We start from the raw sequence: 17650 nt of genomic DNA, 5'->3' as shown, positions 1-17650 counted from the left end.
AGTATGGTGTATAATTCTGGTCGCCCAATTATAGGAAGGATGTCAACAAAATAGAGAGAGAGCAGAGGAGATTTACTAGAATGTTGCCTGGGATTAAACAACTATGTTACAGGGAAAGGTTGAATAAGTTAGGTCTTTATTCTCTGGAACGCAGAAGGTTAAGGGGGGACTTGATAGAGGTCTTTAAAATGATGAGAGGGATAGACAGAGTTGATGTGGACAAGCTTTTCCATTTGAGAATAGGGAAGATTCAAACAAGAGGACATGACTTCAGAATTAAGGGACAGACGTTTAGGGGTAACATGAGGGGGAACTTCTTTACTCAGAGCGTGGTAGCGGTGTGGAGTGAGCTTCCAGTGGAAGTGGTGGAGGCAGGTTCGTTGGTATCATTTAAAAATAAATTGGATAGGCATATGGATGAGAAGGGAATAGAGGGTTATGGTATGAGTGCAGGCAGGTGGGACCACGGGAAACAAGTTGTTCGGCACGGACTTGTACGGCCGAGATGGCCTGCTTCCGTGCTGTAACTGGTATATGGTTATATGGTTTATGCAGATGATCTGTTATTATTCATTTCTAACCTTGAGAAATCTATTCCGGCAATAGTAGCACTGGTTAATCAATTTAGCAGTGTCTCTGGTTATCAATTAAATTTTAGCCAGAGTGAGCTGAGCAATCTAGTTTTGAATTATGGACAGTTTCCACTTAGACTACTGAAGGTTTTACTTATTTAGGTATTAAGACTACCAAGAAACACAAGTAATTATTTAAAGTAAAATTTACGCCTTTATCATATCAAACAACAGTTTACTAATTGTTCACCAATCTCCATATCTTTAATTGGCCGAATCAATGCTATTAAAATGTTTATCTTACCTAATATTTTTTATTTATTTCAGACGATACCAATTTTTATTGCCAAATCTTTCTTTGATATTATTGATTCCAAAAATTCTTCATATAAATGGCAGAATAAAAATTCCACACTTAATAAAAAATACTTACAGAAATTTTTTTTAAAAGACGGTGGTTTGGCATTGCCGAACCTTAGATTCTACTATTGGGCAGATAATGTCTGTTATTTAACGTTTTGGACAAAAGATTTAAAAGATGAATGCCCAGCATGGATGAATCTTGAACGTGATTCTATACAATGGCTATCATTGGCTTCTATTCTAGGGGCCTTGTTACCTTTACAATTATGAGATTGAATAAATGTACGACTAACCCGAGAATAAGACATACATTTCGTCAGTTTTTTGGACTGAATGATTTTATCTTATAACACCGATCATATCTAATTTTCTCTTGCAACCTTCTAGTACTGACCGAGCCTTTCTGTTATGGAAGAAGAAGGGTTTAGTATATTTTCGTGATTTGTTTGTGGAGGGTTGTTTTATGTCTTTCGAACAACTCTCCAATAAATATAATTTACCTAATTCACACTTTTTTAGATATTTACTAATTAGACTTTTTTTTATTGTAATACATTTTTATTAGAGGCATCTACCAATCCATAATCTGTGATCCAAACCGGTACAGACTTTGTTTAGCGGTTGCATATTAGGCATCCAGGTTTCCAGGGACCCAGTTACCAAAGTAGCTGGGAGAAAAAAAGAAAAAGAAAAAGAAAAAAAAGAAAAAAAGAAAAAAAGAAAGAAAGAAAGAAAGAAAAAAAAAAGAAAAAAAGAAAGAAAGAAAGAAAAGAAAGAAAAGAAAGAAAGAAAGAAAGAAAGAAAGAAAGAAAGAAAGAAAGAAAGAAAGAAAGAAAGAAAGAAAGAAAGAAAGAAAGAAAGAAAGAAAGAAAGAAAGAAAGAAAGAAAGAAAGAAAGGAAGAGAAATGAAAGACGAAAGGAAAGAAGAAAGAAAAGAAAAAATTAGAGAAAATGAAGAAAGAACAAAAAAGAAAAAAAAAGAACAAAAAGAAAGAAAGATTAAAGAAAAGAAAGAAAAACACAAAAAAGAAAAAAAAGAAACGAAAAGGAAGAAATGAAAGAAAGAAAGAATCAAGAAAAAAAAAAAATTAGCAAGAAACGAAAGAAAGAAAAAAAAGAAAGAGAAAAAAGAAAGAAAGAAAGAAAGAAAGAGAAGAGAAGGAACAGAGAGAGAGAGAAAGAAGAAAAGAAATAAAGAAAAAGGAACAAAGATAGGGAGAAAAAAAAAAGAAAAGAAAGAAAATAAAGGAGAAAAAAGAAGGTAGAAAGGAAGGAAGAGAGAGAGAGAAAAAAGAAATAAAGAAGAAATTAGAGAAATGAAAAGAAAAGAAGAAGAAAGAAAGAAAATGAAGAAATGAAGAAGAAAAAAAGTAAGAAAGAAAGAAAGACAAATGAACGGAAAAAAGAAACAAATTATAAATAAATAAATTAGAGAAATAGACGAAAGAAAGAAAGAAAGAAAGAAAGAGATAGGTAGATAGATGTATGAATAAATAAATAAAGAAATAAATGATTAAATTAGAGAAATAGAAGGAAGAAATAAATAAATAGATAGATAGATGAATGTATGTATGCATAAATAAATAAATGAATGGATAAATAAATAAATTAGAGAAATAGAAGAAAGAAAGAAAGAAAGAGAGAGATAGATAGATAGATGTATGAATTAATTAATAAATAAATAAATGTTTGAATAACTAAATAAATTAGAGAAATAGAAGAAAGGAAGAAAGAAAGAGATAGATAGATAGATAGATAGATAAATGAATGCATAAATAAATAAATAAATGATTGAATAAATAAATAAATTAGAGAAATAGAATAAACTCAATAATACAACTTGGGAGATAGGTCCGTACGTCAAAGAACATAACTATTCATCTAGTCCTGGGTTCAGCCTTCAGTCCGGCCTCCGTGCCAGTCCGATCTACCCCTTCAAGTAATCTATAAATGGATATCATATTCTAATAAATAATTCTGCTTTGTCAATTGAGACATATCTATTTTTTTCCAAATGTAAGATCTCCGACATCTCCATAATCCACATCTTGATTGTGGGGGTTGTTGGGCCTTTCCAAAAATTTTAATATCAATTTGTTCACAATTAATATACTGTAATCAAGGAAATGTCTTTGGTTTATTGTGAGTTTTAGGTAATGTTCTGATATGCCAAATATTAATTTGTGGTCGGGATCCATTTGGATATTAATGACTACAGAGATTATTTTAAAATAATCCATCCAGTATTTTTTAATTTTAATACAGTTAACAAAAGTATGGGTGAAGTTAGCCGTTTGGCATTGACATTTATCGCAGATAGGAAAGATATTAGGAACAATTCTATTTAATTTTGTTTTAGAATAATGCAGTCTATACAGTACTTTAAATTGTATTAAAGAGTGTCTGGTATATAACGAACATTGGTGTATATGTTGTAGGCTTTCGTCCCAAATATTTTTCGTTATAGGTTGAACTGATTCCTTTTCCCATGCTTGTCTGTATAATTCTGTCAGCGGATTCTCACTGTCTAATAATATATTATAAATGTGAGATATTAATTTGACTGTTCGGGTATTTATTCAAACATTCATCTAGAATATCTGGTTCTCTAGTTGTGTATTCTCGTGTATGTGTTTTAACATAATCTTTAAGTTGTAAATATCTAAAACAATTATTTGAATGGAATCCGTAATTCTGTTGTAACTCCTGAAACGAGAGTAAAATACCATTTCTATAAAGATGTCCCATATTTTTAATTCCATGATTTTCCCATTGTACAAACACTTTATCCAACACTGAGGGTTTAAATGAGGGATTATTTGCAATGGGGAGAGAAAGTGATACATTATCCAATTTTAATGTCTTCTTTCCATTGCTTTCCAAATTCGAATATTATAGGGTTTTCACTATAGATTTTTTTAATTCAATTTTGTGGGAGCTGACAGAATCGGACCAATTTCAAAAGGCAAACTGTCTTCCTTTTCCATCTTTAACCAGTCTGGTTGTTGATCCATATCTTCCAACCAAAAGTTCATATTTTTCACATTGACTGCCCAAACGTAAAATTTTCAAAAATTGGTAAAACTAATCCTCCTTTGGTCTTAGATTTGCATAAGTGTTTTTTGTTTATTCTATGGTTCTTATAATTCCAAATAAAAGTTGTCACTATGGAGTCAACTTGAAAAAAAAATGTTTGGGATGTATATAGGAATTGATTGAAATAGGTATAGCAATTGTGGAAGGAAAATCATTTTATACCGTTAATTATGCCGAGCAATTAAGCGGGGTAATATTTTTGCTCAACTAAAATCTTTGAAAAACGACATAATGTTCTTGCAGGAAACTCACATGAAACAACAAACACAAATGCGATTAAAGGCGAAGTGGATAGGTCAAATATACTACTCCTCATTTACTTCTAAATCTAGAGGTACGGCTATACTTATTCAAAAAGGTATACCTTTTAAATTAAAGAATACCATATCAGATAAAGAGGGGAGGTATGTTATAGTTTCAGGAGAAATTTATGCAACCCCACTAACTATGATAAATATTTACGCTCCGAATTTTGACAACCCCCAATTATTTTATAAAATTATAGATATAATATCAGAGTTTAATTACCAAAATGTGATAATAGGGGGGGGGGGGGGGGATTACAACTGTGTTTTAGATTTATATCTGGACAAATCAGCAAAACAAAGGAGGAGTAATTTAAAATATAAGACTAGTGAACTTCTAAATACATATATAAAACATACTAATATAATAGATGTATGGAGATCTGCTAATCAAGCTTGAAGGGAATACTCGTTTTACTCTTCGGTACATAAAACGTATTCAAGAATTGATTATTTTTAGTGGATATGAAATTAATGCCATCTACATTTAATCCAACATATCACATTAGTAGTATTTCAGATCACTCTCCGGTGACATTTTCAGTACAATTCGAGGGAATGCCGGGTAAAAATTATTTTTGGAGGTTTATAACGCATATTTTAAATGACTTACAAGGCCATCAATATTTACAACAACAAATTAAACTTTTTTTTTTGATACAAATGATACACCAGGTACCAGGTAAAAAACAAGAAAAGGAAACTATTATAATTAAAATTAAATCAGAGAAAGGTGAATTACTAATACTACCTACAGATATTAATAACCGATTTGCTCAATTTTATCAACATTTATACACATCTAAAACTAAAATAGAAGATAGTAAAATTTAAAAAAATAGATAACTAATCTTCCAAAACTTGACCTTTTGGAATAAGAGGAACTTGGAGCTCAAATTCCAATCGAAGGAATAAGTGAAACAATAGAATTATTGAAAAAAGGTAAGGCGCCTCGGGACCAGATGGCTTTAGTAATTAATTTTATTTAAACAGTCATGAAATAACGACTCCTTACTTATTTAATTTATATTATTACTCTTTTAATGAAAATAAACTACCTGAAACATTAGCAGAATCAGCCATTACGCTTATTCCAAAAAAAGATAAAGATTTTGATGATCTGGGCTCATATAGAGCTATATCACTTTTAAATACCGATCAGGCGATTTTAGCAAAGACTTTAGCAAGAAGATTAAGCAAATATATTAGTAAATTGATGAACCCTGATCAAATGGGGTTTATGCCCAAAAGATACTCATTTAATAATTTGAGACGCCTGTTTAATATAATGTACTGACATAAAGTAGAGGAAGAAGATATATCAATTATTTCTCTGGACGCAGAGAAAGCATTTGATCAGGTAGAGTGCCAGTACTTATATAAAGAACTGCAAAAATTTAATATGGGAGAGAATTTTATTACATGAGTGAAATTATTGTATGATAAACCGATGGCAAGAATATTAACTAACAATATATTATCTCAAAAACGTCAATTATCAAGGGGTAATAGGCGGGGATGTGCGTTATCACCCCTGCTATTTGCCCTTATGATAGTACCTTTGGCTGAAAGTATAAGAATTCATCCGAATATTCAGGCTATAATACCAGGGACTCAAAGAATAAAAATTCATTATATGCAGACAATATATTTTATATATATTACAAAGTCACAAACGAGCATACCAAATGTATTACATTTAACAGAGGAATTCGGGTCCATTTCTGGATATAGAATAAATTGTAATAAAAGTTAAATCGTGACATTAAAACATCAAGAATCTACACTTACTGAAGTTCCCCTTTAAAATTGCAACAGAAAAAGTTAATACTTGATATTCAGATTACTAGAAAATATAAAGCATTATTCAACACTAATTTTATACCTTTATTAAATAAACTTAATATGCTGTGTTGGAAAACACTCCCTTTATCATTATTAGGTACAATATATGCTATAAAAATGATATTCGTACCACAATTATTATACATATTTCAATCTATACCTGTATATATACCAAAATACTTAACAAAAAAAATTAGACTCTAATATTACTGACTTTATTTGGGATTATAGATCACATAGAATTAAAAAAACACACTTATGTAAACCAAAAGATGTCGGGGGACTTTCACTCCCGAACTTTAGGTATTATTATTGGGCAGTGCATATTAAGAATATAATTTATTGGCTGGACAGTTCTACCCAACAGACAGAATGGATAAAAATGGAGAAAGAGGATTGTTCTTGTAATATAGGAACGATCCTCATCTCCCCCAAAAAACTGAACAACATAATATATAAGAAGAACCCAATTATACATGATACAATAAGAATTTGGAAACAATTATCTTTAAAATTAAGAAACTTATCATTATTAATGCCAATAGCGAATAACCCTGTATTTAAACCATCTCTTATTGATAAAATATGACCAATGGGAAAGTTTTTGAATTAAAAGGATCGGGGATATGTATGAAATGGGAAACCTACTGTCATTGCAACAATTACAATACAAATTGGGTGGAACTGAGAAGTGGGAAAGGGGTAGCAACACTTATAGCGGTGTATTATAGACCGCCAAATGGGGATCGAGAATTGGAAGAACAAATATGTAAGGAGATAGCAGATATTAGTAGTAAACACAAAGTAGTGATTGTGGGAGATTTCAACTTTCCACACATAGACTGGGAAACACATTCGGTAAATGGGCTGAATGGTTTGGAGTTTGTAAAATGTGTGCAGGCTAGTTTTTTTTGCAGCAATACATAGAGGTACCTACTAGAGGAGGGGCAGTGTTGGACCTCCTGTTAGGAAATGAGACGGGACAGGTGGCGGAGGTATGCGTTGGGGAGCACTTCGGGTCCAGTGATCACAATACCATTAGTTTCAATATAATTATGGAGAGGGTCAGAACTGGAGCTAGGGTTGAGATTTTTGATTGGAGAAAGGCTAACTTTGATGAGATGCGAAATGATTTAAAATGAGTGAACTGGGACATTTTGTTTTATGGGAAAGATGTAGAAGAGAAATGGAGGACATTTAAAGGGGAAATTTTAACAGTACAGAATCTTTATGTTCCTGTTCGGTTGAAAGGAAACAGTAAAAATTGGAAAGAGCCCTGGTTTTCAAGGGAAATTGGACATCTTGTTCGGAAAAAGAGGGAGATCTACAATAATTATAGGCAGCATGAAATAAATGAGGTGCTTGAGGAGTATAAGGAATGTAAAACGAATCTTAAGAAATAAATTAGAAAAGCTAAAAGAAGACATGAGGTTGCTTTGGCAAGTAAGGTGAAAGTAAATCCAAAGGGTTTCTACAGCTATATTAATAGCAAAAGGATAACGAGGGATAACATTGGTCCATTGGAGAGACAGAGTGGACAGCTATCTGCAGAGCCAAAAGAGATGGGGGAGATATTGAACAATTTATTTTCTTCGATATTCACCAAGGAGAAGGATATTGAATTATGTGAGGTAAGGGAAACTAGTAGAGTAGCTATGGATACTATGAGTTTCAAAGTAAAAGAAAAACTGACGCTTTAAAAAAATATAAAAGTGGATAAGTCTCCAGGTCCTGACAGGATATTCCCTAGGACATTGAGGGAAGTTAGTGTAGAAATAACCGGGGCTATGATAGAAATATTTCAAATGTCATTAGAAACGGGAATAGTCCCCGAGGATTGGCGTACTGCGCATGTTGTTCCATTGTTTAAAAAGGGTTCTAAGAGAAAACCTAGCAATTACAGGCCTGTTAGTTTGACTGCGGTGGTGGGCAAATTAATGGAAAAGATACTTGGAGATAATATATATATGCATCTGGATAAACAGGGTCTGATTAGGAACAGTCAACATGGATTTGTGCCCGGAAGGTCATGTTTGACTAATCTTCTTGAATTGTTTTGAAGAGGTTAGTAGGGAAATTTACGGGTAAAGCAGTGGATGTTGTCTATATGGACTTTAGTAAGGCCTTTGACAAGGTTCCTCGTGGAAGGTTGGTTAAGAAGGTTCAACTGTTGGGTATAAATGCAGGAGTAGCAAGAATGATTCAACAGTGGCTGAATGGGAGAAGCCAGAGGGTAATTGTGGATGGTTGTTTGACGGGTTGGAGGCAGGTGACTAGTGGGGTGCCTCATGGATCGGTGTTGGGTCCTTTGTTGTTTGTCCTGTACATCAATGATCTGGATGAAGGTGTGGTAAATTGGATTAGTAAGTATGCAGATGATAACAAGATAGTTGTGGATAATCAAGAGGATTTCCAAAGTCTACAGAGTGATTTAGGCCATTTGGAAGAATGGGCTGAAAGATGGCAGATGGAGTTTAATGCTGATAAATGTGAGGTGCTACACCTTGGCAGGACAAATCAAAATAGGATGTACATGGTAAATGGTAGGAATTGAAGAATACAGTTGAACAGAGGGATCTGGGAATAACCGTGCAAAGTTCCTTGAAGGTGGAATCTCATATAGATAGGGTGGTAAAGAAAGCTTTTGGTATGCTAGCCTTTATAAATCAAAGCATTGAGTATAGAAGCTGTGATGTAATGTTAAAATTGTACAAGGCATTGGTGAGACCAAATCTGGAGTATGGTGTACAATTTTGGTAGCCGACTTATAGGAAGGATGTCAACAAATTAGAGAGAGTACAGAGGAGATATACTAGGATGTTGCCTGGGTTTAAACAACTAAGTTACAGAGAAATGTTGAATAAGTTAGGTCTTTATTCTCTGGAGAGCAGAAGGTCAAGGGGGGACTTGATAGAGGTCTTTAAAATGATGAGAGGGAGTTGATGTGGATCAGCTTTTCCCTTTGAGAATAGGGAAGATTCAAACAAGAAGACATGACTTCCGAATTAAGGGACAGAAGTTTAGGGGTAACATGAGGGGGGACTTCTTTACTCAGATAGTGGTAGCGGTGTGGAATGAGCTTCTAGTGGAAGTGGTGGAGGCAGGTTCGTTGGTATCATTTAAAAATAAATTGGATAGGCATATGGATGAGAAGGGAATGGAGGGTTATGGTATGAGTGCAGGCAAGTGGGCCTAAGGGAAAATGTTGTTCGGCACGGACTTGTAGGGCCGAGATGGCCTGTTTCCGTGCTGTAATTGTTATATGGTTATATGGTTATTTAAATTGAAAAATAACCAATATTTTAAATATCTTCAGATTTGCGATTTCATGAAAAAATACATACAAGGATATCAAAAAATAACTCCTGACTTATTGGAGTAAGCAATGAATATTAAAGCTGACTCTCAAAAATTAATATCATATGTATATAATAGTATTTTAAATATAGACCTACCATCGACAGATGTACTTAGAGAAGAGTGGGCACGGTAATTAATGATATAAATTACGAAGGTTACATGGGAAAAGTACTTGATATATATTCACAAATGTTCGATTAATGTAAGACATAATCTAATTCAATTTAACATTTTACATAGATTATATTATTCAAAAACAAGATTGAACAAATTCTATCCAATATATCCCTTATTTGTGTTGTTTCCCATGCCAATACGGGATGACCTCTAGTGCTAGACAGCCCCAGTAGTGGAACCATCCTCTCCACATCGACCCTCTCCAAGCCTTTCACTATTCTGCATGTTTCAATGAGGTCCCTCCTCATGTTTCTCCGTAGATGCTGCCTTGCCCATTAACTTCCCCAGCACTTTGTATTTCGCTGAAGATTTTAACACCAGCAAGACAGTTGCTATATTTCAGAGCGGAAATGTTAATGACAAAAATACTCAAATTATTTGTTTTAAGGCAGAGATAGATAGATTATTGACTTTACTTCGGAGTCACGTGAGTGACTAGGTGAAGAGACCCCGTCCTGGCGCACACGCGTCATATTGTCAGACGCATAGCGACTGCTACCGCGTTGGGAGGAGCAGAGCTCTCCAAGCGATGAGTGAAAGAAAATCTGAAGGTATGTATTTTTACTTTCCCTTTCAGGCCATTTTTCTTCCGTGGAGACTGTGCGCTGGAAAATCAGGCAAGTCTAATTATGGAGAAAAGTGGGAAAAGTAAATGGAAGCACACCGCAGTTAGAACTCAAGAGGACAGAATGTCTGAGAGTAGCGGTTGCCCTGTTAAAAAGTCGGTTGTAGAAAAACCAGCGACTGCCAAAGCGGGAGAGAAACGTTCAGTTGAAACACCCACTGGGTGTAAGGCCAAGAAGAAAACAAACAGGCCAGTGGACTCAGATGAGTCGGAACCGGAGGTCATGTTAGACCGGGTTTCAAAGTTGAAATTCCTCATGGGGAAAATGATTTATAAAGGCAAACTCCACAAGGAGTACACCAACCGCGAGCCTACAGGAGAGCCAGCGAATGGAACACCCAGGAGAGGTCCTGGGAAACATTGGCCTACAAGTTCGCCAGCGCCAGAAATGCCTTATGAAGACGAATATATGTGTTGGACTAGCAATGAGTCAGCACCAGAAATGTCTGAAAGACAATACAGAAGTTGGTCTACAGGAGAGCCAGCTATGAAGCAGCATCCAAAAAAGGGCTGCCAGAATATGGTTCTATTGAAGAACCTGTAATACCCCAAAAAGGGTTGATTAAGCGTAGGCCTATCAGAGAGCCAGCGCATGAAATACCTGAAGAAGATTTACCAGGTATACCCCAGTATGAGGAGGAATATCCAGATACTGACAATTAATCATATGGTTCTGAAATAAACATATCAGATGTGTCACACTCACAAATTGGGGGAAGGTTACAATTCTTCCTAAACAAATCGCAGAACATAACATCCGATGCATTTCTACTGTGCAGTATTATGGGGCTCAGAATTGAATTCTACCCACATTTAAATCCTCCAACTCAACATGTTCCTAAAAGAATACATGTTTTCGCTCAAGAAGAGAATAGAAACATTCAAGCAGTACTTGACATTTTGAGTAAAAAAAGGAGTTATTGAGAAAACAATCTATCAAAACCACCAATTTATATCTAGTTTTTTTTCTAGACCAAAAAAGGATGGTGGCTGTAGAATCATTCTAGGTCTAACAAGTCTTAACCCTTTTGTACAGTATAAACATTGCAAAATGGAGACATTTAGTAATGCTTTGCAGCTAATTTCAACATAATGCTATATGGCAAGCATAGTGCAGCTCCAGAGCTAATAAAATCACAGGATACCCCTGCAACGGACTATTGTAGCTGCTACGGCCAGGCAAACGCCTCCGTTGCCATGCTGTGAGAACTGAGAGGTTGAGAAGCAGTTTCTTCCCAGAGGCCATTCGGACTGTCAACTCGTATCTCACCAGGGACTAACTTTATTGAACATTTTTCCTTCTGCCCACAATATGTAATATGTAAAGGATTATGTGATTGTGTTTATAGTTTGTTTGGTTGTCCTTTTGCACAAATATCCGCGAGCATTGCCACTTCTCATTTCACTGCACATCTCGTATGTGTGTGTGATGAATAAACTTGACTTGATAAACTTGACTTGACCAGATCTGCAAGATACATATTACTCTATGGCTGTGCATTGGACTGATCGCAGATATTTGAAATCTAACTGAATGAATCAAATGTGGCAATTCAAAGTATTGACTGATAGTTCAACCTCAGCACCTAGACTGTTTACAAAATTGTTAAAACCAATTTTAACATTGTTAAGGGCCTAGGGCCATTTGATAATGGATTATTTGGATGACATTTTAAATGTGGGCGACTGAAGCTACAACAAAAGCATCAGTATCAGAAGTCAAACTCACATTTCAAAATTTGGGCTTTCACATACATCCAGAAACATCTAGACTGTCTCCAAACAAAACAATTGATTACATGGGGTTCACTATTAATTTAGAACACATGATAATGACTTTACCCAAGGACAAAAAAAACTGCAGCTAATTGAGGGTTGTATCAAACTAATTACAGAACATCAACCACCCATTAGGCAAGTGGCAAGACTGCTTGGAAAATTGGCTGCTTCCTTTACAGCTGTACACTTTGGTCCACTGCATCATCAGCAACTGCAGCGAGCAATGGTCCAAGCATTAAAAATACATTTGGGGCATTTTGATAGGCCCATGCAACTATCAAAAAACGGCAATTGATGATATACAATGGTGGATTAAGAGTGATCCTTATGCTTCCAGAAATATTCTGGTTGAATCACCAGCTATCATTCTACAGACTGATGCAAGTGCGCTAGGTTGGGAACCTTTGCTCGAAGCACATGGAATTAACTATCTAAAATTGTTAAGAACATTTCATGGGCTTAAAGCTCTTTGCTCTAATGCGCAAAATCTGCATGTGCAGGTTCAGGTTGACTAGAAACCTTTGGCTATCGGGAATTTACCTCCCAGGTAAATTCAATATAATTGCGGACAATAGGTCACGAACATTTAATGACAATACAGAGTGGATGTTAAATCGTGACATTTTCAATAACCTTGTTCAAAAGATTGGAAAGCCAGAAATTGACTTGTTTGCATCCAGACTGAACCATCAATTACCTCAATATGTTTCATGGGAACCAGATCTAGGTGCAACAGCGCTGGGTGCATTCTCGATAAATTGGGGTGGATTGTTTTTATATGCATTTCCTCCCTTTTGTCTCATTAGTAGATGTCTACAGAAGATCAAGCAGGATGATGCTTCAGGCATATCGGTGGTCCCAGATTGGCCTACACAACCATGGTATTCACTAGTGTTAAAAATGGTGACAGAACCTCTAATGCACATTCCAAGACAAGAAAACCTACTCGTGCACCCTGTAACTGGTGATTTTCATCCATATATGATCGTGTTGATTTGCAGATTCTAAAAAGGCCATATGTCGGAAAAGGACTATCAAATCGCACTATGGGTGTAATTGCAGGAGCCTGGAGGGATAGTACTCAGAAACAGTAGATTTCTTACATTAAGAAATGGGAGGCGTTTTACTCAAGACCACACATTTCATACCACACTGCAGACATTTCAGTTGTTTTAGAATTTCTGTCAACATTACATTTTGATGTAAATTTAACTTATAGTGCGATCAGCACTGCAAGGAGTGCCCTATCGACATATTTATGTAGAGCATCTGAACAACAGGTTCTAGAATCACAAACCTTGGTCTGTAGATACATGAAGGGAATCCTCAATGTTAAACCTGCCAGACCCAGATACACAGAAATCTGGAATGTGAGGGATGTATACATGTTACTTCGGGAATGGAGTCCCATTACAAATTTGTCTTTGGACAAAATTACCATGAAAGTAGTCATGTTAATGGCATTAGTTTCAGCACAAAGAGTACAGACATTACACACATTACGTATAGACTGAATGAGAATGACAACAGACAAAATCACATTCTATGTCTATGATTTACTAAAACGGAGCAGACCAGGAGTCACGGGGTGTAAATTGTTTTTTACAGCATATCCTACGGATCCAAGACTATGTGTAGTGACACATTTAAAATGTTACATTGCGGCCATCAAGGACCTAAGAGGTGCAGAATAGGCATTATTTATCAGTGATAACCAAACACATAAGAAAGTGTCAGTACAAACTTTCTCAGATGGCTGAAGCAAGTGCTAGTGGATGCAGGAATTGATACTGACAAACTGGCAACATCGGCGGCCAAGGATTTGAACATTCCAATAGACCATATCCTCGCGGCCGCAGGATGGGCAAATGAAAGAATGTTTCCCAAGTATTACCATAAAGAAATTGCACACCCTGGTGTATTTGGTGGTACTGTTTTGGATTCAGCATTGAATGTTCCCCAGTGATAAAAGAGGGGACACAACATGTTTTATGATAAATAAATACCATTAACTGATTACATCAATGTTATGGTTGCATGTTATTGACTGTTTTTCACTCATATGGAGTCAATCAAACGCAGTGAGACGCCTGGATTAAATCTATGGCCTGAAATCACCGAAGCTTTAAAACCTTCGCGTAGTCACTCATGTGACTCCGAAGTAAAACAGTAAGCTTAAACGAGAACTTACCAGTTTGAAGATTGATCTTTATTTTATGAGGAGTTACGTTGAGGGACTTGGTGCCCTCCGCTCCCACCCTAATCAAGATCAAAGGTAAGTTTTGGTCGTCTCACGTAGCTTACTATTAAGCTACGGTAACTATCATCTGTGCTTTCACACCGCTGCTTTGAAGATGGACGCGTGTGCGCCTGGACTGGGTCTCTTCACGTAGTCCCTCGACCTAACTCCTCATAAAATAAAGATCAAACTTCAAACCGGTAAGTTCTCGTTTAATCTTACTATTTTACTATTTTGGGTCGTCCCAACCCCTTCGAAGTGTAAACCCCATGTTCTGTAAGAATTGAAGAGCTGCTGTTCCCCGGGCGAGGGCGCTGGAAAGGGGAACGTGGCAATTAAGTGATGAACCCAATTCTTTACTTCCGCCCCTATCCGAAGCTCAATGTTACCTGGAGTATTTTTACTGACCGATTACCCTGCAGAAAGAGGTACTTCGGCCCATCGTCTTCATGCTCGTAAATTACTTCAAATCCACCCACTCTCCTTCATCCCAAGCGCCCGCATCAGGACAGGATGTCTCCTGCAAATGTTGGGACCCGGTTAGAACATTCCCATGGGATGACTACATAGCGTTGGGGTGTTCAGTAGGGAGGGCACAGTGGGGAGAGAGGGGGAGGTACTCACCAATTATTGTCCATGAATACAGTGACCTATTTATCATTTCTAGATGCGTCGTTTACCTGAGGTAGCGGACATATACAGCCAATGTCCCTCCTCCACCGGATATACAGAATTTAGTCTCAAAACCTTCAATCACCTTGAACCCGGTCGGGCACCAGTCCACGAACTGGATGCTGCGCTTGCTCTTGACGGTGGCGATGGAGCCGTTGACGTCCTCGGGCACCACGTCCCCGCGGTACAACATGCAACACGCCATGTACTTGCCCTGGCGGGGGTCGCACTTCACCATCTGGTTGGCCGGCTCGAAGCAGGCGTTGGTGGTTTCGGCGACCGATAATTGCTCGTGGTCAGCTTTCTCGGCCGATATCAGGGGCGCGTAGGTGGCGAGTGGGAAGTGGATACGCGGGTAGGGGACCAGGTTGGTTTGGAACTCAGTCAGGTCCGCGTTGAGGGCCCCGTCGAAGCCAGTGAGGCGGTGATGGACGACACGATCTGCGCGATCAGGCGGTTGAGGTTGGTGTAGGTGGATGGCTCGATGGTTCCGCACACACAAGTCGTAAATGGCTTCGTTGTCCATCATGAAGGCGTAGTCGGAGTGATGGACAACAAGATTCGACCACTCAGCAGTGCTGCTGTTTTTAAATGGCGTATTTGAGGCGAGAGGCGAGAGGCGAGCGCCAGCAGCCGTTTATGGCGGCGGGGGCGGGGGCGGGGGCGGGGGCGGGGGCGGGGACGGGGACGGGGACGGGGACGACGAAATTTAATCAGGACTTGGAATGAAAGTGAAATCTCTGCCGAAATGGAAAAAATCTCGGCGTATCTGCGTCTGGTGTTGGCGTAGCAACGAAACAAAGGCGGACACCACATGTCAGGCAGAAACACACACACACAGTTTTAATATTATATCTATATTACTAAATCTCTTTTCTTGATCACTTTTGGCCGACTGCGCTGCGATTTTCGAGAGAACGCCGCCACCTACGGCCGTCATTTTTGGCCACCTCGCTCAGTGCCCCCCTCTGCCGCATGTGTGTCGAGCATTTTCCCGTCGATAAAAAATGACAGAGATATTAATGTTTTCACATAATTCCCCATTCTCTCTGCTGCCCCGGCTGGCGGCAGGGGGAGGTACTATAAAACCCGAAAGTGTTCTGCCTCAATCAATATCTGCCGCACCCACGAAGCGAAAGTGTCACGGCTCTCTGAGCTGCGGCTCTACTCCACGGTGAGTCCCCTCCATGTGCGTTTTCAGCCAATTGATATGTATTTTGTTTTCCGTGGTCTGAAGTTACTTGGAATTTTAGTATTTGTTGTAAAGAGTTTGCAAATTTGTCTCTATTGTCTTTGAAATGAATGTTTATAGAAAATGAAATGCATTTGTCGTAAAACGTTTTCAAATTTGTCTATATTGCCTCCAACATGAATGTTTATAGAAAATGAAATGCATTTGTTGTAAAGAGTTTGCAAATTTGTTTCTCTTGGGTTTTAAAATGGTTGCAAACGTTTTCAGATGGATAAAGCATGAATACACTTTTTTATTTGATCAGAACTGTGTTTATGTTTAAAATTGGCGCTCATTTTGCGATTGTGGCTGGGTTGCAAGATGGCGCCGATTACGCCATTTCCGGTTATCGGTAAGATGTCGTCGATGACATCATTTCCAGTTATCGGGAAGATGGCGACGATGACGTCATTTCCGGTTATCAACAAGACGGCTTCGATGCCGTCATTTCTGGTCGGTGACAAGATGGCGCTGACTGCAGAAGACACAGAGTGCAGGCGCTGCTGAATAATTCAACAGAGCTGGCTGCTTTCTCTATGGTAAGTGTGTGTTTGTTAGACGTCATTTAAAAGCAGCATTGTGTTTCACACTCTACAGCAGGCTTTGAAGATTCATTTTACACACTGTATATTCAACATGTTCTGAAGTTACTTGGCATTTTAGTATTGTGTGTGTGTGTATGTATCAGTGTGTGTGTGTGTATGTGTGTATGTATCAGTGTATGTGTGTGAGAGTGTGTGTGTGTGTGTGTGTGTGTGTGTGTGTGTGTGTGTGTGTGTGTTTGTTTGTGTTGTTTGAAAGCAGCATTGTGTTTCAACCACAGCCTCTACAGCAGACTTTAATGATTCGTTTTACACACTATATTCAACACGTTCTGAGGTTACTTGGCATTTTAGTTGTGTGTGTGTGTGTGTATGTGTGTGTGTGTGTGTGTGTGTGTGTGTTTATTAGATGTTATTTAAAGTCAGCATTGTGTTACAGCAGCAGCAGTGCGTGTGTGACTGTGTGAATATCTGTGTGTGTGTGAATGAATATGTGTGTGTGACCCTGTGTGTGTGTGAGAATGTGGGTGTGAATGAGTCTGCGTGTGTGCGTGAGAATGTGTGTGAATGAGTCTGTGTAAGTGTGTGTAAATAAATGTGTGTGCGATTGAGTCTGTGTGTGTGTGTGTGAATGAGTCTCTGTGTGCATGAATGTGTGCGTGCATGAGTGTGTGTGAGTGTGAATGACTGTGTATGTTTGGGTATATGCGAATCAGTCTGTGTATGTGTGTGTAAATGAGTGTGTGTGAATGAGTCTCTGTGTTTGTGTGAATGAGTCTCTGTGTTTGTGTGAATGAGTCTGCGTGTGTGTAAATGAGTGCGTGTATGTGTGTGAATGAGTTTG

General features: G+C 37.6%; 1 pseudogene; it reads right to left on the bottom strand.

Moving 5' to 3' along the window:
- Nucleotides 1–15037: 15037 nt before the first annotated feature.
- On the bottom strand, nt 15038–16604 carry LOC129693738 (tubulin alpha chain-like; annotated as a pseudogene).
- Between the last annotated feature and the right edge of the window lie 1046 nt (nt 16605–17650).

Source organism: Leucoraja erinacea, unplaced genomic scaffold (assembly GCF_028641065.1).
Source record: "Leucoraja erinacea ecotype New England unplaced genomic scaffold, Leri_hhj_1 Leri_405S, whole genome shotgun sequence".
Lineage (NCBI taxonomy): Eukaryota > Metazoa > Chordata > Chondrichthyes > Rajiformes > Rajidae > Leucoraja > Leucoraja erinaceus.
Note: the sequence above shows the minus strand (reverse complement) of the source record. Positions and strands in the feature narration are given on the sequence as shown.